Source organism: Mandrillus leucophaeus, unplaced genomic scaffold, assembly GCF_000951045.1.
Source record: "Mandrillus leucophaeus isolate KB7577 unplaced genomic scaffold, Mleu.le_1.0 Scaffold225, whole genome shotgun sequence".
Taxonomy (NCBI): domain Eukaryota; kingdom Metazoa; phylum Chordata; class Mammalia; order Primates; family Cercopithecidae; genus Mandrillus; species Mandrillus leucophaeus.
Genome location: NW_012102310.1, coordinates 1,262,570 through 1,289,775, shown reverse-complemented (window position 1 = coordinate 1,289,775; position 27,206 = coordinate 1,262,570). Strand labels below are relative to the sequence as shown.

The window sequence follows — 27,206 nt, the reverse complement described above, 5'->3', positions numbered from 1 at the left end:
ATCACTTGAACCTGGGAGGCAGAGATTGCAGTGAGCCAGGATTGTGCCACTACACTCCAGCCTGGGCAACAAAGCAAGACTCTGTCTCAAAAAAAAAAAAAAAAAGAAAAAGAAAAGTAATTACCTCTCTAGTCTTGGTATGAATTGTTTGATTTTCTTTTCTTTTTTCTTTTTGCCAAAAAAAATTCACAGTGGTATATACTTTGTATCAGGAAGTGTATAATACCTGGTTGTCCTTTCTGTGTTTTCAAAACAAAAGCAGCACTTTGCAATTATTATACCCATTTTTCAGGATTTGTGTGAAGATCAGTGATGGTGTATGGAAAGCATTTGGGAAAGGCCCGGCCATTTTAAAAAAAAATTTAATTGCTCTTACTACTCTTATTTGGTTTTCCTAGTTAAAATTTTAGTTGTACTGTCGGTAGTTATAGGATGCTAAAAGGCCAGCAGAGTTGAAATTATCACCTCCTAACAAATAACTTATAATCTTCTAAAGACTTAAATTTGTACATAGTTTTTCTATGAAATTTTTGTGCCTGCTCTTATATTGCTTTCATAGACAGTTTTTAATTTAGGATTATAGTTTGGTGCCTGTCCTGTGGACATTTTTATTCCTATATCTTGTTTATCTCCAATTTTCTTTATTATGAGAACAGTCTGTTAACAACATATTAAAGGATTTATTCACCTTAGTGCCATTTTTTCTCTTTCCTCCATTCTTCATTGTTTATGTATGTACTTTAAAGGATTCTAATTCATAGTACTTATATACTGTATTTCATTTTCTAAAAGAGTTAACGTATAATCTGTTTTCCATATTGTTTTATAGTCATGGTAGTCTTTTACAGTGAAGTTATGCTTTGCCATTGAGATTTGTCATATTCATGATTTCTTTGTTTTTTTGAGTTAAATGAAGAGTTATATTGGCCTTTAATGCTATTTAAGTTTTCTTTTTCTTGGAAGTGAGTACATGGATGTCTAAGTCTGCTTGGGCTGCTGTAACAAAATACTATAGACTAGATGGCTTAAACAACACATTTATTTTCTACGTTTCTGGGGGTTGGAAAGTCTGAGAGCAGGGTGCCAGCATGGTCAGGTTCCAGTGAGGGCCCTCTTCCTGGCTTGCAGACAGTTATCATCTTGCTGAGTCCTCACGTGGTGGAAACCGAGAGGGGAAACAAGCTCTTTTGTTTCTCTTCTTATAAGGGCACTAATCCCAGCATGAGCGCTCCACCCTCATGACATGATTACCTCCCCACGGCCCTATCTCCACATGTCATCACATTGGGGATTGATTAGGATTTCAACATGTGAATCTTGGAGAAGATACAAATACTGGAGATGACATAAATATTCAAGTTCATAGCAGTGAGGAATTGGCTTTTTATAAAATACCTGTTGTTTAAGGGCCCTTAATTTTCCCTTTGACTCTATGGATAGCTGCTACGTTCTCTGTGAACTCCACCCTATTCTTCCATTAGCCTTGGTTTCAGGGAAGAGGAATACTTTAGAAATGTGGAAAGAACAAAACAGTAAACTCTCCTTCCCTACTGCCCTTTAAATTTTGTTTTCCTCTAAAAAATATAAAAATAAGTTTATGGTTAATTTTTGAGCAGATAATACCGGTTAACACAGTAGAAATAACAATTTCTTACTGGAAATTCTAGATAGGAACCAGGCTGGGCATGGTGGCTCATGTCTGTAATCCTATCACTTTGGGAAGCTGAGGCGGACAGATCACTTTATCCCAGGAGTTAAAGACTAGTCGGGGAAACAGGGCAAGACCCCGTCCCTACAAAAAATACAAAAATTAGTCAGGCGTGGTGGTATGCACTTGTAGTCGCAGCTACTTGGGAGGCTGAGGTAGGAGGATCACTTGAGCTCATTCACGGTGAGCTGAGATCATGCCATTGCACTCCAATCTGGGTGGCAGTGACATCTTACCTCTAAATAAATAAATAAAGATAGGAATTTGCTATATTTTAGTACTTTAAATACTATTGGCTTAGGACCTTGTCTATCTGTTATATGTCTTAGTTCATTTTGTGTTGCTATAAAAGAATACTTGAGGCTTGGTGATTTATAGAGAAAAGATTTGGTTTGTTTAGCTCATTATTCTTCAGGCTGTACAAGAAGCATGGCATTGACATCTGCTCAGCTTCTGGTGAGAGCTTTGGTGCCACATCAGAAATGACAGAGACGGTCAAAGGGAAAGCAGGCACATGTGAAGAGATACCAAACCTAAAGGGTGTCCTGGCTTTATAGCAACACACTTTACTGGGAACTGACTTATTCCCTTGAGAACTCATTCCATCTTCCCAGAGTGAGAACTCACTACTGAGAGAATGGCACCAAGATATTCATGAGGAATCTGTCCCCATGATCCTAAGGCCTCTCACTGGGGCCACCTGTCAATACCACCCCACTAGGGATCAAATTTCAAAATGAGATTTGGTAGGGACAGACAAACCATATCTAAACCATAGTGCCATATGACTTTTTGTTTTTTCATTTTTTGGATTTTATTGAAGCACCTTTTTTCTCTTTTAAAACTTTGAGTTCTAGAACTAGTTAATTCATGAGTTGTTCTTGTAGTCTAGTTTACTTCAAAGATTAACCTATTAGAAGGAAAGACAGGTTCATTTATTCACAAATGAGATGAGATCATTAATTTTAAGTGACTCAATGTGAATAACCAGCACATCATGGAAGGGGATCACAGCGTTATAATTGATTTCATTCTAAATGGCACCAGACCAATTTGTTGTGTTTGAGGCAAGTTGATATGTCCTCAATCTGATCTCTAATTGTGTATTTCTAGACAGAAAAATTTTACTTTTTTTCCCAATTATTTTATTATGGTAAAATAAATCATCTTAAATCATCTTAACCATTCTTCAATGTAAAGTTCATTGGTATTGTGTATATTTATATTGTACAAACATCAGTATCATCCATTTCCAGAACTCTTTATCTTGCGGAATTGAAACTATATGTCCATTAAACAATAACTCTCCATTCTCCCCTCTTCCTGTCCCCTGGCGATCATCATTCTACTTTCTGTCTCTACAATTTTGGCTATTGTAGAGACATCATAAAAGTGGAATCATAGAGTATTTGCCTTTTTGTGACTGGCTTATTTCATTTAGCATAATGTCCTCAATGTCCATTGATGGTGTAGCATATGTCAGAATTTCCTTCCTTTTAAAGGCTGAACAATATTTCATTGTATGTATATACCACATTTTGCTTATGCATTCACTTGTTTATGGGTTGCTTCCACATTTTAGTTACTATGAATAATTCTGCTGTGAACATGGGTGTACAGATATCTCTTCAAGACTCTACTTTCAGTTCTTTTGTTTGCTTACCTAGAAGTGGAATTGCTGGATCATCTAGTAATTCTGTTCTTTAATCTTTTGAGGAACCGTCATACTGTTTTCCACGTGGCTGTACCATTTTACATTCCCACCTGCAGGGCACACAAGTTCCAGTTTCTCCACAGAGCATACATCACTTTTTAATACACTTATTTTGGTAGAGAGAAACATTAGTCTTGTTATTTACGTCCCTTTATAGTCACAATATGTTTGTATAATTAGGAATTGAGTTTTGACTGTTGTGAAAACCCAAGGTATGTGTTTTGAACAGTTGAGAGTATTATTATTCACACTATGCTGAGTGATGAGTTAGTGGGTGTAAGAAAGATTTGGACCCTGCTGTTGGATTCTTAAAATACAAGAAGTGCTTTTAGGAAGAAAATGGCTGGATAAGTAAGGTGATGGAAATAAATACTTTGCTCTTTCTATCTGATACATTATTCTTTTGAGCACTTTCTTGTAGAGCAGAGGAATGTCAAAATTTTACCTGCTGAAATTGCTTCTCTTCCACAATACTTTAGAGTGTCATGGGAAGCAGCTACCGGGTGGACCCTTGATTGGTGGTTATTTTTCATTTTTATAAAGGCCTAATTAAATAGCATATTTAAGTGTGAATTGTCAATCTAAAACACAGAACCTTGGATATAATAGGCCTGCTTCTATATTGACTTAATTTTTTTTTTCTTTCTTTCCTCCATCTTGTCACACTTTTCCCCATCATCTCATTATCACTAATGGAATATATTTACTATGCAATGTGTAGTGCTAGTGGAAATAAAGAATATAGGAGCGACCTCCCACCTTATGACTTACTTGTATTCTCTGCTTGGGATGTGTTTCTTGCCATACTTTGTTTAGCTAACTGCCAGTTAACCTTTAGGTCTCAACTTAAACATCACTTCCTATGAGAAGCATCCTGTAACCTTATGTAAGGTCCATGGAGGTCATAAATCATGTGTGTGTTGTACACTTTGATTCTCCATAAAGTAATGTAGTGCTTGACACATACCAGGCTCACATTAATTTGTGTAAACTGATTTTCATCATGTAGCCTTGGATCTAATGGGGGGAGGCAGATAGATAAATATTTAGAAATACAGTGTGACCAGTTCTGTACTAGAAGTACTTTGCGTGCAAAGGAAGAAAGAACTGCACTAGATAAGAAATGGAATCCATATTCTCTTGTTTCTTTTTTTTTTTTTTTTAAATAACTAGTGTGATATCAATATACATTTTTAGGTTCATTCATTCACTTAAAGGCATTTAGAGTATTTATGCAAATTTATAACAAAGCTTTCAAAACAATTAAGTTACCATTATTTTGGGTCTTGTAGCCTTTTATTCAAAGTTGTTATAATCTCTGGTCTCTGAGATATTTTATAGGACGGTTTGTGGGAGGTAGGTGAGAGGGGAAACTGCTGTTCTTGTTTCTGGTGGTTTTACTAAATAAGCTCCTTCTGTGCTGATATGGTTTGAATGTTTGTACCCTCCAAATCTCATGTTGAAATGTGATTCCCAATGTTGGAAGTGGAGTCTGGTAGAAAGTGATTGGATCACGGGGGCAGATTCCTCATGAATGGCTTAGCACCATCTCCTTGGTGATTAGTGAGTTCTTGCTCAGTTCATGCAGATTTGGTTGTTTAAAAGAGTCGGGGACATTCCCTCTAACCCCGTTCCCTTACTCACCATGTGATATGCTGCTCCGCTTCGCCTTCCCCATGATGTAACCTTCCTGAGGCCCTCACCAAAAGCAGATGTGGTCACCATTCTTCCTGTACAGCCTGCGGAACCATGAGCCAAAATAAACATATTTTCTTTATAAATTACCCAGATTCAGATATGTATTTATAGCACTGCAAGAACAGTCTAATACAAAAAATCGGTACTGAGGAGTGGGGCGTTGCTGTAAAGATACCTGAAGATGTGGAAGTAGCTTTGGAACTGGGTAACGGGCTGTGATTGAAAGTGTTTGGTGGGCTCAGAAGAAGACAAGACGACGAAGGAAAGTTTGGAATTTCTTAGAGACTGGATAAACGGTTGTGACCCAAATACTGATAGAAATATGGACAGTGAAGACTAGCCTGATGAGTTCTCAGATGGAAATGAGGAACTTGATGGGAACTGGAGTAAAGGTCACCCTTCTGCACCCTAGCAAAGAGCTTGACTGCATTGTGGCCAAATCCTAGGGTTCTGTGGAAGGTCGAACTTAAGAGTGATGACTTAGGGTATCTGGTGGAAAATATTTCTCAGCATTCAAGGCATGGCTTGGCTGCTTCTAACAGCCTGTGATCAAGTACAGGAACAAAGAAATGACTTAAAGATGGAACTTATTTAAAAGGGTAGCAGAGCATAAAAATTTGGAAAATTTGTAGTTTGGCCCTGTGATAGAGAAAGAATCCAAGCAGCCAGTGGAGCAATCACTTGCTAGAGTGATTAGCATGACCAAAAGGGAACCAAGTGCTAATATCTAAGACAATGGGAAAAAGACCTTGAAAGCCTTTTCCAGAGATCTTAGAAGCAGCCTCTCCCATCACAGGCCCAGAGGCCTAGAAGGGAAGAATGATTTCAGGGACCTGGCCCAGGGTGCCACTGTCCTGCTCAGCATCAGGACACTCCTCCCACATCCTAGCTGCTCCAGCTCCAGCCCCAGTCTTGGCTCAAAGGGGCCCAGGTACAGCTTGGGCTGCTTCTCTGGAGGGTGCAAGACATAAGCTTTAGTGGCTTCCACGTGGTGTTAAGAGGGCAAGTATGAAGGATGCTTGGCAGCTTCCCCCTAGATTTCAGAGGATGTATGAGAAAGCCTGGGTGCCCAGGCTAAGCCTGCCTCAGGGGTGGAGCCCTCACAGAGAACCTCTATTAGGGCAGTGTGGAGGGGAAATGTGGGGTTGGAGTTCCCACACAGAGTTCCCTCTAGGGCACTGCCTAGTGGAACTATGGAAAGTGGGCCACCACCCTCCAGACCCCAGAATGGTAGATCTACTGTTAACTTGTACCCTGAGCCTAGAAAAACTGCAGGCAGTCAGGTCTGGCACTCAGGTCCAACGTGTGAGAGCAGCCATGGGAGCTGTACCCTGCAAAGCCACAGGGGTGGAGCTGCCCAAGGCCTTGGGAGCCCACCCCTCACACAAGGTTGCCTGACATGAAGTCAAGGATTATATTGGAGTTTAAGGTTTAACGTCTGCCCTGCTGGGTTTTGGACTTGCTTGTGGCCTGTTGCCTCTTTCTTTTGGCCGATTAATACCTGAACCACCAATGTATCTTGTTTCGATGTATCAGGTTACTTGTTTTGGTTTTACAGGCTCATAGGTGGAAGGAGTTTGACTTGAGTCTTGGGTGAGACTTTGGACTTTTGATTGAGTTGATGTTGACATGACTTAAGACTTTGGGAGACTATTGGGAAGGGATGATTGTATTTTGCAGTGTGAGTAGGACATGAGATTTGTGGCACCAGCAGAATGATATGGTTTAGATGTTTGTGCCCTCCACATTGTGATCTTCAGTGTTGGAGGTAGGACCTGGTGGGCCAAATTGTTTTCCCAAAGTGATTGTACTAACTTGCTACTCCCAGACATCACTGTGTGAGTTTTTATTCTTCTTCTATGTTTACTAACCTTGGTATTGTAAGTCTTGTTAATTTCAGTCATTTTCGTGGGTTTGTACTAGCACCTCTATGGTTTCAGAGAGCTGTTTTATGTGCTTATTGGCCACGTGAGTATCTTCTTTTATGAAAAGCCTGTTCAAGTCTTTTCCTCACTTTTTCTATTGGGTGAGGACAACAGCCCTGTTCTGGTCACTCCGGAGGCTGAACAGTCTACGCACGGCTAAAGCTTGAGGAGACAACAAGCCCTGCTCTAGTTACACCGGCAGCTGACTAGTCTACGCATGGAAAATTATATAAAGAAAAGAGCCTGTTAAACTCTAGGAAAAAGGGGAAAAGAACACCCAGAGAATGCAACTCAGCTTCAGCGTTTGCAGAGGTACCGAGAAGCACTTTTTTTTTTTCTCAACCAGCTGTGCTTTATTGACAATGGGCCACTCAGGCCTTGACCGCGTACTGCCGCAGCGGGTACAGCCGCTCCTTCTGCTGCTACTTCTTGGCCTTCAGGTTCTCCTCATGCTTGTTGAGCTGGTGGCGCATGGCGTGCGTCTTCTTAGGCCGCAGGTCCAGGGGCTTGTACTTCTTGCCCTTGTAGAATTTCCTGAGGTTTTCTTTCTGAGTCTGGTTAATAACTGTGAGAACATGGGGGATGGATTTGCGGATGACTCCTATCTTAGAGAGCTTGGAGGCCGCACCGCCTGTAACTTTGGGGACGCGTAGCTGGGACAGTTCCACCTTCAGGTCGTCCAGCTGTTTCAGCAACTCCTCATCCTCATTCCTGCGAAGATCTCCAGCTTTGATCTTGGCCATTGCTGCACAGCCTGAGAAGCACTTCTGCAGAGGCTAAGAGTTGGTAGAAAAAAGCAAGTAATATAAAAAAAGATTCCAGGAATGCTTCAAGGAGCTGACAAAAGCCTAAGTCAGTTTTATAAGAGACTCTATAAAGCATTCTGGCTTTACACCCCATTTAACCCTGAGGCTACTGAGAATCAGTATATAGTCCTCGCGCCTCCCTGAGAGGCATTTGCATAGCTCCAGCAAGACCAGATCTGAGAGGGCGCACTTGACTATGTTGACTTTCTTCCTTGGCCTCTGGAGGCTCCGATCCTTCCCTTCGAGGTGAGACCTGGGGCGTGTTAGCTCCTGAATCTCGTTTCTGAGGGGGTGTTGGCCTCGGTAAAGCGGGGTAGGCTGGGACATACGGAGAAAGAATTTCTATTATCTCTGGCGGCTCCTGCAAAACTGGCTTCTCTTGCTGTTTCTGGGACTCCCTTTTTAAACTCTGTGTCTGCTGGTGAAGCTGCTCTTACTTTTACTTTTGGCTTTTTTGCAATAAGCTGTTAAACAGGGCTAAATTTATGCTGGTTTTGTCTATATTTAACCATGAATCAATATAAAGGAATTTAATCTAGGTACGCTGGCTGTCCTCCGACCTCTGTCACCACCTTAAATACATGGCCAGTTGTTCCTTGTCTGTAGTTCCTTCGGTGGGCCATCCTACACCAAAAGAGGGCAGTTCTAATTCACACAGAGATCTTCACCTCTAAGGGATTAACGTAACTCTATAATTTCCTGCAAAACATTTCTTAAGGTTCTGTAACATGCACTTCAATAAAGTAAGTTTTGATAATTTGATGACTTTCCTTTTTTCTTTTTGAAATTTTTTAACACAGTTCCTAGTGGAGTGGGCTTACTTTGTGTCTCACCTATTTTTCTCTTGAGACAAAACAACATTCACACTACAAGAAGGAAAGGGTAAAAGGTCACTCACTCATCTAATTCACACTAAATCAAAATAAAAACTAAAACCAAAGTGTTGTTAAAGGCTCACCTGTTCGTCAGGCAATTTAAGCCAAGTCAAAATCAGAACCAAAACCAAACCATATGTCTTACTGATATATAAGAATTTTAAATAATCTGGTTATGTTTCTGTTATAACTGTGGCCACTCTCTTCCACACTGCTCTTTGCTTTTTCACTGGCTTTATGATGTCTTTTGATAAATGGAAGTCCCTTTTAATTAGTCAATCTCCTTATCAGTTTTTGTTCTTAACGGTTAGTGCTTTCTGTTTAAGAAATCGTTTCATACTCCAGGGTCATTTGGATATTCTCCTATATCCTTTTAAAGTTGTGTTTTGCCTTTCACGTTTAGATATGTAATCCAACTGGACTTGGTTTCTGTGTATACTGTGAGGTAGAACTTTGTTTTTTTTTCCTTTTATATGGATACTTAATTGACTTAGTTTATTGAAAGCATTATTTTCTTCCATTATCTATGCTAACTACTTCATAAATTCAAGTGTTCATACATATTGTAGGTTTGTTTCTAGACTCTTTGTTCTTTTGATATTTGAATATATTTAGTCTGTATCATACTGTCTTCATTACTGTAGCTTTATACAAAGTCCTCCTATGTTATGCTTCTTTTTCAAAATCTATTGAGAGATACTCTGGACATTTATATTTATGTCTTAATTATAAAATCAATGTGTCTGGTTACCAAAAATGTCTGTTGAGATTTTGATTTTAACTTTGCTGAATATATAAATTAATTTGAGAAAAATAGACATTAAAAAAATTCATTCTAGACCATAGTATATTGCTCTATTTATTTAGAACTTTAATTTTTTAATTAATATTTTATAGCTTTTTGTCTTGCAGAAGTTTTTCACATTTCTATTAGATTTATATCTAAGTATTTGGTACTTTTTTTGTGTAATTATAAATTTATCTTTTAAAAATCATTTTCTGACTGTCACTGATACATAGGAGTGTTGTTGATTTTTTTTTTTTTTCTTTTTGTGGAGAAGGATTTCTCACTGTGTTGCCTAGGCTGGTCTCAAACTCCTGGGCTCAAGTGGTCCTGCTGCCTCTGCTTCCCTCAGTGCTGGGATTACATGAGCCATTGCATATGCATGCGGTTGATTTTTGTATATTGACCTTTATATGTAATAATCTTGCTAGTCACACTTATTAATTCTAATAATCTGCATATCCTTTTGGATATTTTATGTAAAATTACATTATCTGTAGATATAGATAGTTTCCCACCTCCATTTTTAATCCTTATAGTTTTTATTTTTTCTTACTGTATCACACTGGCTAAGATCTCTTGTATGAGGTTGAATGGAAATATCAGTAGGATACCTTATCACAAAGAGAAAACTTTGAACATTTCACCACTGAGTGATGTGTTCTGTAGGTTTTGATTAGAGAGATTTCCTTCTATTCAGTTTGCTAAGAGTTTTTATCATAAGTGGGTATAAGTTGTATGAAATGTTTTTTCGTTGTCTATTACAATGAACATATAAACTTCTTTATTAAATGTACTCAGTTATATCGATTAATATATATTTTTTTGAATGGATAAACCAAACCTGATATGATGGTGCTCTGTTTTATATGTCACCAGATTTGGTCTTCATCTATTCTGTTTAGGATTTTGACTTTCAGCAATGAATTATAATTTCTCTGTCTTCAAATGTCCTTGTCTAGTTTTATATCACAGTTATATACTACTCGGTTAATGTTCTGTACTTTTCACTTTCCTAGAAAAATCTGTGTAAGATTTCTATGTGTCCATGGACACATAGAGGGGAACAACAGACACTGGGGCCTACCAGAGGGTGGAGGGTATGAGGAAGAAGAGGATCAGGAGTAATAAGTAATGGGTACTAGACTTAATACTAGAATGACAAAATAATCTATACAACAAACCTTTGTGACATGAGTTTTCCTGTATAACTAACCTGCACATGTACCCCTGAACTTAAAATAAGAGTTAAACAAATTTCTGGACTGGGTGTGGTGGCTCACTTACGCTTGTAATCCCAGCATTTTGGGAGGCTGAGGCAGGTGGATCATGATGAGGTCAGGAGATGGAGACCATCTGATTAACATGGTGAAACCCCGTCTCTACTAAAAATACAAAAAATTACCCAGGCGTGGTGGCAGGCACCTGTAGTCCCAGCTACTCGGGAGGCTGGGGCAGGAGGATGATGTGAACCTGGGAGACGGAACTTGCAGTGACCCGAAATCGCACCACTGCACTCCAGCCTGGGAAACAGAGCAAGGCTCTGTCTCAAAAAAAAAAAAAAAAAAAAAAAAAAATTTCCATGTGTCTCCCACCCCCCTGCCCCCACTGTTGGGTAAAATTCACTAATAAGGTATAATAATCTAGGACAGTAATTTTATTCTTTGGAAGGTTTTAAATTATGTATCCAGTAGGACTATTCTGATTTTGTTTCTTGTGGAAGTTTCCATGTTGGATTTTTCTAGGATTTCTCAGTAAGTTGGATTTTACTAAAACTTTTCTAGTAAATGTTCAAGTTTATTGGTATTGAGTTGTTTGTAATTCGCTTTTAGGATGTTTTTAATGGTCAGAGGATTTGTTATGTTTTCTACATCAACTATATTATTGGTTATTTATGCTATCTGTTTTTTTCTTTGTTAAATCTCACTTGGTATTCATTAATTGCATTCTTTTCAAAGAACTAACTTTTGGCATTTTCTCTTATGTGTTTTAGTGTTCTTTGACATTTATTACTACTCTTTGTTTCCTTTCTTTTACTTTTTTGGGGTTTGCTGCTTTAGGGAAGCAAAGTTTTCCTCCACCCTCCTAGGGTCATATGCTTTTCTCTGGTTATAACGTCTGTCTTATGCCAGAAAAACAAAGACACAAAAAAGCAGTTAGAGCTGAATATTTATAATACTAGGAAGTACAAAGAGCATTAGATTGTGAAAATGTAACAAGAATATGGAGTTTCAACTAGAACAGTTAATTGTGGAGAAGAAGCTAGGAAGGTAAGGTTAGTTTATTAAGGTTTATGTATACAGATTTCTCTTGGTCTTGATTTTTCATCACTGGTGTTAAAAATGTCTTTCCTCTGGCACAAGGAGGGCACTTTTCACATGAGAGTTTCATCTCCTGCTTTCAGGAAGAAAAAGGAAGGTCAGAGTACCTTTAGCTCAAAATAATCAATGTTCCATAGCAATGTATTTTGGGGTGGCAGTCCTGAACTTCTCCACTGCTGTTTCAGATTTTTTGAAATGGATGATTAGCTGTTTGATTTTCCTGTCTTTTATAGCTATGCATTTTCTTTGCTTACCTCAGTTCTTACAGTATTTCATTATCATTTCACTAAAATTTTGATTTTGTTGATTGCCACTGTGATTACTTCTTCAATCCATAGATTATTTAGAAGTATATTTCTTAATTGTAAAACACATTGTTGGGGGGTGGTCACCAAGATGGCTGACTAGAAGCAGCTAATATGTGTGGCTCTCACAGGGAGGAATGGAAGGGGTGAGTAAATAGTTGAATCATTCAAGTACATGCATCAAGACTAATCAAGGAAAAAACTCTACCCATGGAGAATGGAGAAAAGCAAGACAGGATGAAGGCCCACCCAGAAGTGACACAGAGGGAGGGGAACCTCCCCCGCTCAGGGAATTTGTTGAGGAAGGAACATAAACACTGAGGTCACCCTAGAACTGCAGTGGGCAGCCCAGGAGTACAAAGCTGCAATCTACAGCCAACACTCAAGGGAGGAGGAACCTATGCTTTCAGAGCATTGAGAGGGAGCATGACTGCAATTGTGAGGAAATTGTGGAGCCACCCATCTGAGCAAGAGTCTGCCAACTGATCAGTACACCTAAGTGCCACCTGCTGAATCACACCCCAGAACTTCAACACCGAAAATACCTCTCTGACGTACCCTCTCTGAAACCAAAGACAAGAAATCAGCTTCTATAAAATAAAGATCCTGCACAAAGCCTTGACCCTGTGAAAATGTCCAAAGAGAAGTCTATTGACTACTTAACCTACACTGCAGTTAAAGGAACACCCATATGCAGAGATGAGAAAGAACCAACACAAGAACTCCAGTAACTCAAATGGCCAGAGTGTCCTGCAAGTGACTGTGCCACTTCTGCAACAAGAATTCTTAATGAGGCTGAACTGTCTGAAATGATAGAAGTAGAATTCAGAACATGAATAGGAATGAATATCATTGAGATTCAGGTATACAGAAAAATCCAATCCAAGGAAACTAAGAATCACAATAAAACAATACAGGAATTGAAGGACAAAATTGCTGGTATAAAAAAGAACCTAATTAATTTGACAGAGCTGAATAACACAATATAAGAATTTTACAGTGCAATCACAAGTACTAACAACAGAATAAACCATACTGAGGAAAGAATCTCAGATCTTGAAGACTGGCTATCTGAAATAAGATAGACAAAAATAAAAAAGAATAAAAAGGAATGAACAAAACCTCCGAGAAGTATGGGATTATGTAAAGAGACTAAATCTATGAATCATTGGCATCTTTGAAAGGGAGGGAGAGAAAGCATATGACTTAGAGAACATATTTCAGGATATTATCCATGAAAACTTCCCTAGCTTTGCTAGAGAGGCCAACAGTCAAATTCAGGAAATGCAGAGAACTCCTGAAAGACTCTACACAAGAACATCATCCCCAAGATGCATAATCATCAGATTTTCCAAGATTGAAACGAAAGAAAAAATGTTAAAGGTAGGTCACCTGCAAAGGCAACCCCATCAGGCTGACAGCAGATCTCTCAGCTGAAACCTACAAGCCAGAAGAGATTGAGGAGGGCCTACAACATTCTTAAAGAAAAAATTCTTCAACAAAGAATTTCATTTCTAGCTGGCTCACTCCTGTAATCCTAGCACTTCAGGAGGCTGAGGTGGGTAGATCACAAGGTCAGGAGTTCAAGACCAGCCTGGCCAATATGGTGAAACCTGTCTCTACTAAAATTACAAAAAAAAAAAAAAAAAAAGATTAGCTGGCTGTGGTGGCAGGCAGCTGTAGTTCCAGCTACTCAGGAGGCTAAGGCAGGAGAATCACTTGAACCCAGGAGTGGAGGTTGCAGTGAGCCAAGTTCACGCCACTGCATTCCAGCCTGGATGAAAGAGTGAGACTCTGTCTCAAAAAAAAAAAAAAAAAAAGATCCTTTTCAGACAAGCAAATGTTGAGGGTGTTCGTTAACCATCAGGCCTGCCTTATGAGAGATCTTGAAAAGAGCGCTCAATATAGAAAGGAAAGACCACTACCAGCTAATTCAAAAACACTCTTAAACACACAGACTAGTGACGTTATAAGACAACCACAGAAACAAGCCAACATAATAACCAGCTAACAACAAAATGACAGGATCAGATCCACACATATTAATACTAACCTTCAATCTAAACAGGTTAAATGCCCCACTTAAAAGGCACAGAGCAACAAACTGGATAAAAAAGCAAGACCCAGTGGTATGCTATCTTCAAGAGACTCACCTCACACATAATGACACCCATAGGCTCAAAATAAAGGGATGGAGGAGAATCTACCAAACAAACAGAAAACCAAATAAATAAATAAATAAATAAAACAAGAAGCCCAGGGCTTAGAATCCTAATTTCAGACAAAACAGACTTCAAACCAACGAAGATTAAAAAAAAAAAATTAAAGAAGGGCATTACTAGTAAAGGGTTCAATCGAGCAAAACCTAACTATCCTAAATATATATGCACCCAACACAGGAGCACCCAGATTTATCAAGCAAGTTTTTAGAGACCTACAAAAAGACGTAAACTCCCACACAATAATAGTGGGAGACTTCAACACTCCACTGACAGTATTAGACAAGTCATCAAGGCAGAAAATTAAAGATACTCAGGACCTGAACTCAACATTAGATCAAATGGATCTGATAGGCCTCTATAGAACTTTGCACCTTAAAACAACAGAATGTACATTCTTCTCATCTCCACATGGAACGTACTCCAAAAGCAATCACATAATTGGATATAAAACAATCCTCAGCAAATGCAAATGAACCAAAATCATACCAAACACACTCTTGGACCACAGTGCAATACAAATAGAAGTCAAGACTAAGAAAATTCTCAAAACCATGCAATTACATGGAAATTAAACAGCATGCTACTGAATGACTTCCTGGGTAGGTAATGAAATTAAGGCGAAAAGCAGTAAGTTCTTTGAAACTGATGAGAACAAAAGTACAACATATAAGAATCTCTGGGACGCAGCTAAGCCAGTGTCAAGAGGAAAATTCATAGCACTAAATGCCCACATTGAAAAGTTAGAAAGGTATCAAATTAACAACTTAACACTACAATTGAAAAAATTAGAGAAGCAAGAACAAATCAACCCCAAAGCTAGCAGAAGACAAAAATAACCAAAATCAGAGCTAAACCAAAGGAAATTGAGACACAAAAACCCTTCAAAAGATGAATGAGTCCAGGAGTTGGTTTTTTGAAAAAATTAATAAAATAAATCACTAGCTGGACTAATAAGGAAAGAGAGAATATCCAAATAAACACAATTAGAAATGATGAAAAAGAATGTTACCACTGACCCCACAGAGATAAAAATAACCACCAGAAATTACCATGAATACCTCTATGCACACAAACTAGAAAACCTAGAAGAGATGGATAAATTTCTGGACACATGCACCCTCCCAAGACTGAACCAGGAAGAAATTGATTCCCTGAATAGACCCATAACAAGCTCCAAAATTCAGTCAGTAATAAATAACCTACCAACGATAAAAAGCCCAGAACCTGATGGATTCACAGCTGAATTCTACCAGATGTACAAAGAAGAGTTGGTATTATTCTTACTGAAACTACTCCAAAAAATTGAGGAAGAGGGACGCCTCCCCAGCTCATTCTACGATGCTAGCATCATCCTGTAAGCAAAACCTAGTAGAGACACAACAAAAAAGAAAACTTCAGGCCAGTATCCTTGATGAACATTGACGTAAAAATTCTGTGCAATATACTTGCAAACTGAATCCAACAGCACATCAAAAAGCCAATTCACCACCATCGAGAAGGCTTCAAGTCCAGGATGCAAGATTGACTCAATATATGCAAATCAATAAATGTGATTCATCACATAAACAGAACTAAAGACAAAAACCACATGATTATTTCAATAGTTGCAGAAAAGGCTTTCGGTAAGATTTGACACCCCATTCATGTTAAAAACTCTCAATAAGCTAGATATTGAAGGAATATTCCTGAAAATAATAAGAGCCATCTGTGACAAGCCCACAGTCAACATTATATTGTATGGGCAAAAGCTGGAAGCATTCCTCTTGAAAACCAGAACAAGACAAAGATGCCCTCTCTCACCACTCCTTTTCAACATAGTATTGGAAGTCTTAGCCAGAGCAATGAGAAGGAAGGCAAGAGAAAGAAATAAAGGGAATCCAAATAGGAAGAGCGGAAGTCAAACTATCTTTGTTAACAGTCAACATGATTCTATATCTAGAAAACCCTGTAACCTTGATCCAAAAGCTTCTTCAGCTGATAAACAACTTCAGCCAAGTTTAAGGATGCAAAATCAATGTACAAATATCACTGGCATTCCAATATGCCAAAAACAGCCAAGCCAAGAGCTACATCAGGAAGGCAGTGTCATTCACAATTGCCACAAAAAGAGAAAAGATACCTAGGAATATAGCTAACTAGGGAGGTGAAAGATCTATGTAGTCAGAATTATAAAACACTGCTCTAAGAAATCAGAGAAGATGCAAACAAATGGAAAAACCTCCCATGTTCAGGGATAGGAAGAATCAGTATCATTGAAATGGCTGTACTGCCCAAAGCAATTTACAGATTCATTGCTGTTTCTATCAAACTACTATCAGTATTCCTCACAGAACTAGAAAAAACTATTTTAAAATACATGTGGAACCAAAAAAGAGCCCAGCAGCCAAAGCTATCCTAAGCAAAAAGAACAAAGCTGGAGGCATCACGTTACCTGACTTGATTTCAAACTACACTGCAGGGTTACAGTAACAAAAACAGTATGGTACCTGTAGAAAAACAGACACATAGACCAATGGAACAGAATAGAGAGCTCAGAAATAAGGCTGCATACCTACAACCATCTGGTCTTTGACAAAGCTGACAAAAACAAGCAATGGCAAAAAGACTATATTCAATAAATTGTGCTGGACTGTTCACGATAGCAAAGATATGGAATCAACCTAAATGCTCATCAATGACAGACTGAGAAAAGGAAAATGTGGTACATATACACCATGGAGTATTGTACAGCCATAAAAAAGAACTAGATCATGTCTTTTGTGAGAACATGGATGGAGCTGGAGGCTATCTTCTTTAGCAAACTAAAGGAACAGGAACAGAAAGCCAGGTATTGCATGTTCTCCCTTATATGATGGAATTAAAGGATAAGAACTTGTGAACACAAAGAAGGAAACAACAGACACTGAGGTCTGCTTGAGTAGGGAGGGTTATATGAGGTAGAGAGGCAGAAAAGATAACTATTGGGTACTGAACTTAATACCTGGGTGATGTAATAATATGTACAACGAACCCCCATGACATGTGTTTATCTATGTAACAAACCTTCATATGTACTAGCAAACCTAAAATAAATCTAACCAGTTAAATGATGCTGGGATAACTGACTAGCCATATGCAGAAGATTGGAGCTGGACCCCTTACACCACATATAAAAATGAACTCAAGGTGAATTAAAGACTTAAATGTAAAACCGAAAACTATAAACCCTGGCAGACAACCTAGGTAATACCATCCAGAACATAAGAATGGGCAAACATTTTATGACAGAGACATCAAAAGCAATCGCAGCAAAAGCAAAACTTGACAAGTGGGATCTAATTAAGCTTAAGAGCTTCTGCACAGCAAAAGAAACTGTCAGCAAAGTAAACAGGCAACCTGTAGAATGGGAGAAAATATTTGCTAACTATACACTTGACAAAGGTCTAATATCCAGCATCTATAAGGAACTTAAATAAATTTACAAGAGAAAAACAACCCCATTAAAAAGTGAGCAAAAGACATGAACAGACACTTTTCAAAAGAAGACATACCTGTGGCCCACAAGCATGTGAAAAAAAGCTTGATATCACTGATCATTAGAGAAATGCAAATCAAAATCATCTCACACCAGTCAGAATGGCTCTTATTAAAAGGTCAAAAAATAACAGGTGCTGAGGTTGCAGAGAAAAGGGAACACTTATACACTGTTGGTGGGAGTGTGAATTAGTTCAGCCATGTGGAAAGCAGTATGGCGATTCCTCAAAGTGCTAAAAGCAGGATTACCATTTGACCCAGCAGTCCCATTACTGGGTATATACCCAGGGGAATATAAATCACTCTACCATAAAGACACGTGCATGCAAAAGTTCTTTGAAGCGCTGCTCATAATGGCAAAGACATGGAATCAACCTAAATGCCTAATCTGCCTAAATGTTTTGACTCTCACTCTACCACCCTCAGAAGTCTAGATTTAATATCCCTATGTACTGGTTTAGGTAACATCATGTACATACCTTTGTTTAAGGGACATTACATTGTATATTATACTAATCAGTTTACTTCATTTTCTCTTGGCTGTACACTAAGTTCCTTGAGGACAGCAGTGATGTTTGTTTTCTGTATGTTCAGAATTTGGAACAGTGCGTCTTGTAGGGCAAGAGGTAAATGTATATATTTTTTATTATTTTTACTTATTTATTATTTTTGAGATGGGGTTTTGCTCTTGTTGCCCAGGCTGGAGTGTAATGGCGTGATCTCAGCTCACCACAACCTCTAGCTTCCAGGTTCAAGTGATTCTCCTGCTTCAGCCTCCCGAGTAACTGGGATTACAGGCATGCGCCACCATACCCGGCTAATTTTTGCATTTTTTAGTAGATATGGGCTTTCTCCATGTTGGTCAGGCTGGTCTCGAACTCCCAACCTCAGGTGATCTGCTCGCCTCGGCCTCCCAAAGTGCTGGGATTGCAGGTGTGAGCCACTGCACCCGGCCATAAATAATATTTGATGAATGTGTTTTGAGCCCTACAAAGGACGTATAACTGACAGTGAAGCAATAATAGGTATTAAGGTCTATAAGCCATAAATTTTATCAGTGGTTGGTTCAGAGATAATGGGAAATGAACTTTCTTTTGTACCTTGACAATTTTGGTAGTAATGATTTCTTTTTTTTTTATTGAACTTATGTTAGTATTCTGGTTTCCTCGGGGCAAAATGCTGATGATTTAGTTTTGCCTGGACTCATTACGTAAGTAGTAGGTATTTATAAAACAATAGATCAAGAAAACCTTTAGTACGTTTTTCTTTGTGCATTTTATTGGTAACTTATCACTGGGTTTGATGATTGGTATATACATATATATCTCTAAAACACTACCTCTGTTCTAAGTTTTTCATAAGATTTGCCAGATTTGGAGATAGAAAAAGTATTTGGGCACCCTTGTAGTTCAGAATTTAAGTAATCATTGGGCTTTAATGTGCTGTTAGGCAGTCATTAAATAAATAGAAACTAAATTATAATGAATTTGAAATAGACACCTATCAGCACAATAGTATGTATTTAATGTCTATGAAAAAAGTGGCTTTTTATGAAGTTTTTTGGAAAGAGGCAGTGTTTTTGGGAACATCTACTTACCTTTGTGCTTCAGAGTAATCAAGATAAAGGGAGTTGTCTAGATTTTTTGCTCTCCTTTTGCCTTTATGTTTTTAGGTAACTTACTATGCTTTTTCCCCTTCTCTCTGATAGTTGATATTATTAGTTTACTTTGTTTCTTTTGTTCCCCCCCACCTTGCATGTTTTCCTCATCCGTCTTCCTAAAGTTGTACACAGTGGGATAGCTTGCACCGCATACCACTAATCCACTTCCTTCTTGTCCATCATGTTTGCTGTCATCATTATTTTTTTTTCTATTTTCCTTACTATTATAGTAGTAATATTAGAATGGAAGAAATGTTAACATAACTCGTAGGTGCCAGAACATTAGTATACTGTAGGAAGCATATGTACTGTACCATTTTGAAATATTTGATGAAAGCCATTTGGAATAGACTGCTTTAATCAAACAGTTCACTTAGATTTTTTTTCTTTCAAAGTACGTATGAATAGGATGTTGGTACTAGCTTGATATTTGGAAACTGTCACTTGTATATAATCTCTCATTATATTAGATTTTCTTTCAGGATTTAATCTACTGTAGATACAGTTATGGGTCACTTAACAACAGGCATACATTTGTGAAATGTATCATTAGGCAGTTTTGTCATGTGAGTATCATAGAGTGTACTTATTAATACACAAACCTAGGTGGTATAGCCTACTACACACCTAGGCTATATGCTGTAGCCCATTGGTCCTAGGCTACAAATCTGTACAACATGTTTTACTACACAGAATATTGTAGGTAATTGTAATACAATAGTATTTCTGTGTCTAAACATGACTGAGCATAGAAAAGGTATTGCTTTGCACTGTGACCTGTTTTTGGAAAGGGGTCTGCATTCAGACCCCAAGAGAGGGTTCTTAGATCTCACACAAGAAAGAATTTGAGGTGAATTCATAAAGTAAAGTGAAAGCAAGTGTATTAAGAAAGTAAAGGCATAAAGAATGGCTATTCCATAGGCAGAGCAGCGGCATGGGCTGCTTATCTGCTTATACTTATTGTTACTTCTTGAATATATGCGAAACAGGGGGTGGATTATTAATGAGTTTTCTGGGAAAGGGATGGGCAATTCCCAGAACTGAGGGTTCCTCCCTTTTTGGATCATATAGGGTAATTTGCTGATGTTGCCATGGCATTTGTAAACTGTCAGGCACTGGTGAGAATATCTTTAGTATGCTAATACATTATACCCTAATTAGCATATAATAAACAGTGAGGACGACCAGAGGTTATTTTCATTGCCATCTTGGTTTTGGTGGAATTTGGCCAGCTGCTTTTATCACAACCTGTTTTATCTGCAAGGTCTTTATTACCTATATCTTGTGCAGACCTCCTATCTCATTCTGTGACTTAGAATGCCTCACCTCCTGGGAATGCAGCCCAGTAGGTCTCAGCCTTATTTTACCCAGTCCCTATTCAAGATGGAGTCGCTCTGGTTCAAATGCCACTGACATTTACCATGGCTATGATGTCACTAGGCAATGGGAAATTTTCAGCTTCATAGTAAATCTTAATGGGACGACTGTCATAACATGCAGTCTGTCCTTGTCTGTAACATCCTTATGTGGTATGGCTGATGACTACTGTAGTATAGATTAGTTCATCTAGCTAAACCAGTTTGTTCTTATTTACAATCTGACTTATTTTTTTAGTCAAAATTGCAGAGTGAAATTAAGGTAAGTGATGTGAGTATAGTGTTATCTTCCAGTAATCTTCTTTTTTTTGAGATGGGGTCTTGCTCTGTTGCCCAGGCTGGACTGCAACGGCGTGGTCTCAGCTCACTGCAACCTCTGCCTCCCGGGTTCAAGTGATTCTCCTGCCTCAGCCTCGCGAGTAACTGGGATTACAGGCACCCGCCACCATGCCCAGCTAATTTTTGTATTTTTAATAGAGACGAGGTTTCACCATGTTGGTCAGGCTGGTCTCAAACTCCTGATCTCAGGTGATCTGCCCGCCTCAGCCTCCCAAAGTGCTGGGATTACAGGCATGAGCCACTGCGCCCAGCCATCTTCCAGTAATACTCTGCTTTAAAAGTGCAGTGTATTCATGGCTCTGCATTTTTGCCTTTTTTTTGAGATGGAGTCTTGCTCTGTTGCCCAGGCTGGAGAGCAATGGCATGATCTTGGCTTACTGCAACCTCTGCCTCCTGGGTTCAAGTGATTTCTCCTGCCTCAGCCGCCTGAGTAGCTGGGATTATAGGCATGCACCACCACCCCCAGCTAAGTTTCTTTGTATTTTTGGTAGAGGCAGGGTTTCACCATGTTGGCCAGGCTGGTCTCAAACTCTTGACCTCAGGTGAGTCACCTGCCTAGGGCTCCCAAACTGCTGGGATAACAGGTGTGAGCCATCACACCTGGCACATTTTTGCCTTTGAGAATCATTTTTTTGTTACGTATGAGTGTAATAAAACAGAGAAACTCCTGGGACATCCTGGGAGATAGGAAGTCACAAATTTATCATATACAACTTGTTGCCATAAGAGAAAGCCATTATTCATTACTGAATAATTGAATATTCAATATTCAATCATTATTATAAGATTGTTATGATTAGACATGTATTAAAGCCATTAGCCTTGCCTAGTAGCTGCTCCTTCCTTTTCCCTGTGACTGAAATAACTATTTGTAAATCCCAAATAGAGAATAATTTTTATAAAAATTACATTCTCTAGGAACTTTGTTAGGGAAGTATAGACAGTGAGCTACCAGTTCCCCAGCTTCTAGAGTACTGATAACAAAAGGAACAATAGAGAGAACATTGTCTTCTTTATACTTTGAATTCAACTAGTAATTATATTTAAATTAGGATGCAGGCCTGGCTTTAGCTTAGCAATTTTGAGAAATGAGTCGATATGGTTGTCAAACGCCATATTCTTTTACGAAAAAGTTATTCAACTTTTAAAAAAAATACAGAAGCAATATACACTGTTTAAAATGCTTAAAACAGCAGAGAAGACTACCTTTCTTCTCTCAAAGCCTGTTCCTTAGAGCCTACTGCCATTAAGTTTGCCTTTAATTACTGTGTTGGCTTTTTAAAAATGCTTCCCTATTCTCAGATTTATTATCATTTAAATGTTTTTGACTTTGCCCTCTAAAGGATGAAGAGATTGGTGTGCTTATACTTTAAGCCCCCAACCACCTTCCCCTTGCAGGATTTTTTGTTATTAACAGTGTTTCTTAACTGTTATCAAAGGTGAGGAATTTAGGGCATTTATCATTAATTTTACCTTTTATCATCTTGCTTCCTTTTTTACTTAGTGATTTTATAATTTTTATTTTGTGTGTGTCGTCTTTGTTTTTCATACAGAGTAATTCTCTTTTTACATAGATAGAGTAATTCAGAAAGTTGAAAACAAAAAATAAGGATTTATTAATTCATTCATTTTATGAATATTGATCATTTAATATTGGGGCACCTCAGGGCTCTGATCTTGGGTTCTTTTCTGTCTACAAAGATTTCCAAAATTATCTCATTCAATGTTATGGTTTTAAATTCCATCCGTATGCTAACTCCTAGTTTACATTTTTTGGCCTGACCTCTCCCCCTCAGCCTCACATCTGCATGTTCAGCTGCTTCCTTGATATCTGTATTCACATGTCTACTGGCATCCCAAAGTGAGCAAGTCCAAAAGGAGCTCCTGATATCCATCCCTTTCTTCTCCAAGTCTTCCCACAATATATTGCATTCCTGCTAAATGACCTCTTCATTTTCTCAGTTGCTTTGGGCACAAACCCTGCTTAAGTTCCTGCCTCTCTTTTTTAAAAAATGTATACCTTATATCTGATTCATCAATAAAATCTTTTGGCTTCATATTCAAAGTATAGAAAGAATTTGGCATTATTCATCACATCTCCTACTGCTCTTCTGGTGCACGCCATCATTGTCTGTTGCCTGCATTATAGTGATAGTGTTCTACTTTGTAATCTCTTCTCAATTAGCAGCCCAAATGATCCTACTTAAGTAAAATCCTGTCATTTCTCAGCTTTCCTTTCAGTAGTAGCTTCCCATTTCATTCAGAGTAAAAAATTAAAGTCCTTCTGTTCTTTGAGGCTCTCTGTGATTTGTAGCTTAGTTACCTTTCTGTTCTCTTTGCTCACTTTGTTCCCTATTCCACTTGCCACAGTAGTCTCTTTGCTATTCTTTAGATACACCACTTGGTCCTGCTTCAGAGTCTTTGTGCTTGCTGATTCCTTTTCTGCTTGGAAGGGTCTTCTAGTCATTTGGATTGCTCACCCCCTGATGTTACTGAGATCTTGACTCAGAGTCATTTCGGTGAAGCCTAAAGTCCTTTCTAGGCAATCCAATCTAAAATTTTACCTTGTTTTTGTGACATGTCAGACAACTCCTCCCTTCCTATTTTTTATTCTAGTATCTATTATAATACACAATATATTTTAATTAATTTTTAAAAATTATCAGGTCAGGTTCATCGAGGAAAATAAATTACTACTGGTACTTCAAGCAAAAAGAAAATTAATAAGGGGAATTAGATGGTGATAAATTTTATTGGAAAAGCTGGAGGCATGGATATGGATGGCTATTCCTAGCTTTCAGGTTAGTCATTGCTGCTGATCATTGTACCTGCCTGTTGGTACTAACATGGGTAGCTGGCAGCGGAGTACTTGGTGATCACTGTAAAGCCTCATGTCTGTCAAAGCTTACCGCCATTGTAATTGCCCAATGGGTTCTTCTTGCCAACTGCCCAGATGAACCCAATTTATCAACACAGGGAAATTGCAAAAGAGAAAATATTTAATATACATAGATCTGGTTAAATGAGAGATTGGAGTTTTATTATTACTCAGATCAGCCTCCTTTATTGGAGGCTAGGGTTTTTCAAGAATAATTTGGTGTGCAGGACGCTAGGGAATGGGGAATGCTGTGATTGGTCGGGGAGTGCAGTCACGCGGTATGGAAAAATAGTCCTCATGTGCTCAGTCCACGCCTGGGTGAGAGCCACGAAAGAAGATCCAGGTGAGGTCACCCAGTCACCAGAAATGCAAAAGCCTGAAAAGATATCTCAAAAAGCCAATCTTAGGTTCTATAATAATGTTATTACAGGAGTAGTTGAGGAAGTTGCAAATTTTGTGACCTCTGAAACAGTGGCTGGCATCTTATTCAGGCCACTCATACTCCTAACCTTGTGACCTTTCATTAGTTTTACAAAGGCAGTTTACTTTTGGAAAGGGCTATCATAATTTATAAACTAAATTTCTCCCAAAGTTAGCTTGGCCCATGCCCAGGAATGACCAAAGGCAGTTTGGAGGCTAAAGGCAAGATGGAGTTGGTTAGGTCAGATCTCTTTCACTGTCATAATTTTCTCACTGTTAAAATTTTTGCAAAGGCAGTTTCACCGGGAGAAGAAGAATGGTCTGGTTTATATCTCTCTTCCACCTTCCAAATACTGTGAAAATGCATTGCATTGGCTGAATGTCAGTCACATCTACAATCCCCACGGCAAAGACATTTGCAAAATGTGATTTCCATGCTTTTAGCTTCTATGATACAGAGGAGAACACAGAATGAATGATAAAATAAATTTATTTATACCTATATTGATAAGATATGAATATATACATATATATTGGATTAGTCAGGGTTCTCTAGAAAAACAGTACCCACAGTATGTGGAGACATACAGACATGCACACAAAATGGGGACTAGTAAGTATGACATTTGCAGGGTAGGTCAACAGGCTGGAAAACTACCACATTGCTAATGTTGCAGTCTTGACTCTGAAGGCAGTCTGGAAGCAGAATTTCTTTTTCTTTTGAGGACCTCAGGTTTTTTTCTTTTTTCTTTTTCTTTTTTTGTTTTTTTTTTTGCCTTTAAGTGGTTGAATGAGATCCACCCACATATTGAGGGTAACCTGCTTTACTCAAAGTCTACTGATCTAAATGTTAAACACATCTAAAAAAAAAAAAAGTCTTCAGAGCAACATCTATACTGGTCATTAACCAAACAACTGAGTCTCATGGCTTAGCCAAATTTACACATAAAATGAACCATTATAGTCTACCCCTTGTTACATTGGCACCCACCATATCTCTTTAAAAACATACTTGTTATAAGCTGAATTGTATCCCCTTAAAATTCATATTGAAGTTTGACCTTCCAGCACTTCAGAATGTGACAGTATTTGGAGACAGAGTCTTTAATGAGATAGTTAAGTTAAAATGAGGGCACTAGGGTGGGCCCTAGTTCAGTATGACAGGTGTCCTTGTAAGAAGAGGAAATTTGGATACAGACATGTACAGAAGGAAGACCATGTGAAATCTCTGGGAGAAAATGGCCATCTACAAGCTAAGGAGAAAGGCCTCTGAAGAAACTAAACGTGCTGAGACCTTGATCTTGGACCTCTAGCCTCTAGACCTATGAGGAAATAATGTTCTGTTGTTTAAGCCATCCAGTTTGTCGTATTTTATTATGGCAACCGTAGAAAATTAATACAATAGTTTATCTCCAAACAAAGACAATAACAAGGTCATGCTTCCACCCAGTGGTACAACTGTTTTTCATAAAATGTACTAACTTTTTCCCCGAAGAGAATGTAAAGTCCTTGGGTGATGTTCATTTTTGTTATTCTGTAACTTAAATACTATAATGTAGAGTTAACAATACTTAAATGCTATGAAATAAAGTCAGTATATCTTATAAAACAGTAAGAGAGGAAAGAAAACAAAGATTTGATACACAAACATATTCGTAAAAGAATAAGGAAGTAATAATCCCAAAAATTACAATTTTTGTGTTTGTAACTGATTACGTAATTGTGGCAGGTATTTGTAACTACCTTCTTCCACTATCCCTTCTGTATTCATTTCCCTTCAGCAAGTACCTCAACTGGTCATGACTTTTGACCTGGTAGAATGATCCAAAGTTTCATTCCTGAAGAGTCTAGGCAATTACTAGTCCTGTCTAGATTGGATTGTTGTGATTTTCTATTGACTTTAATCACCGAACATGCAGTGCTAAGAGATATCCCATCGTAGCTCCTGTATTTCAGACATACTTTCCCGTACCTCTGTTGTAGAATAGCAATCTAATTTCTCCATGGTAATTAGGATCACTCACCTCACCCAGTCTAGTAACCCCCCGTCTTTGCCTGCTGATTCAGAGGCATGAGGACCTTAAAGTGGCCAGATGGCAGTCTTAACTTCGAGTTCAGTGGAATCATTGCTGTGTCTCCTAGTGGAGGCATTCCTCTCTTTGGAGTAAGACTTCCAGACTGGCAAAGCACAAGGTTATGGGGACAGGATGCAAAAATTTTATTAGTGGATCAATAGCAGTAATAGTGGATGATGTCACTTCCATTTCTCCCTCTCATTCTCAGAGCCATGAACCTTGACTATAGGAGAAAATGCACTATATGTTCCATGTTGACCCAGAGCATATACAACCTTCTGGCGATTCATGCTGCAGCCTGTATGAATTGCTCCCTCACTGATGCTGTAATTGAGTTTTCAAAATGCCACCCTGCTGTTCTGTCAAACCAGTTACTTCATGATGTTGGGGAACATGGTAAGGCCAGTGGATTCCCTGAGCGTGGTGGATTCATTGCTGTACTACAGTTGCTGTGAAATGAGTTTCTTCTTCCAAAGCAATGCTATATGTGTTACTGTGATGGTAGATAAGGCACTCTAAGTCTATGGATGTTAGTTCAGGCAGAAGCATTGCATGCAGGGAAGAGAAATTTATTCAGGTAGGAACAA

At 38.5% G+C, this 27,206-nt stretch overlaps 1 protein-coding gene and 1 pseudogene across 4 annotated transcripts in view; one reads left to right on the top strand and one right to left on the bottom strand.

Moving 5' to 3' along the window:
- OSBPL8 (oxysterol binding protein-like 8) overlaps positions 1-27,206 on the top strand; it is a 227,349-nt gene that overhangs the window by 36,319 nt on the left and 163,824 nt on the right. The window lies entirely within an intron of this gene.
- LOC105540686 lies at positions 7,372-7,791 on the bottom strand (annotated as a pseudogene). The gene has a single exon (XR_001006237.1). The product of XR_001006237.1 is annotated as a 60S ribosomal protein L35 pseudogene (transcript).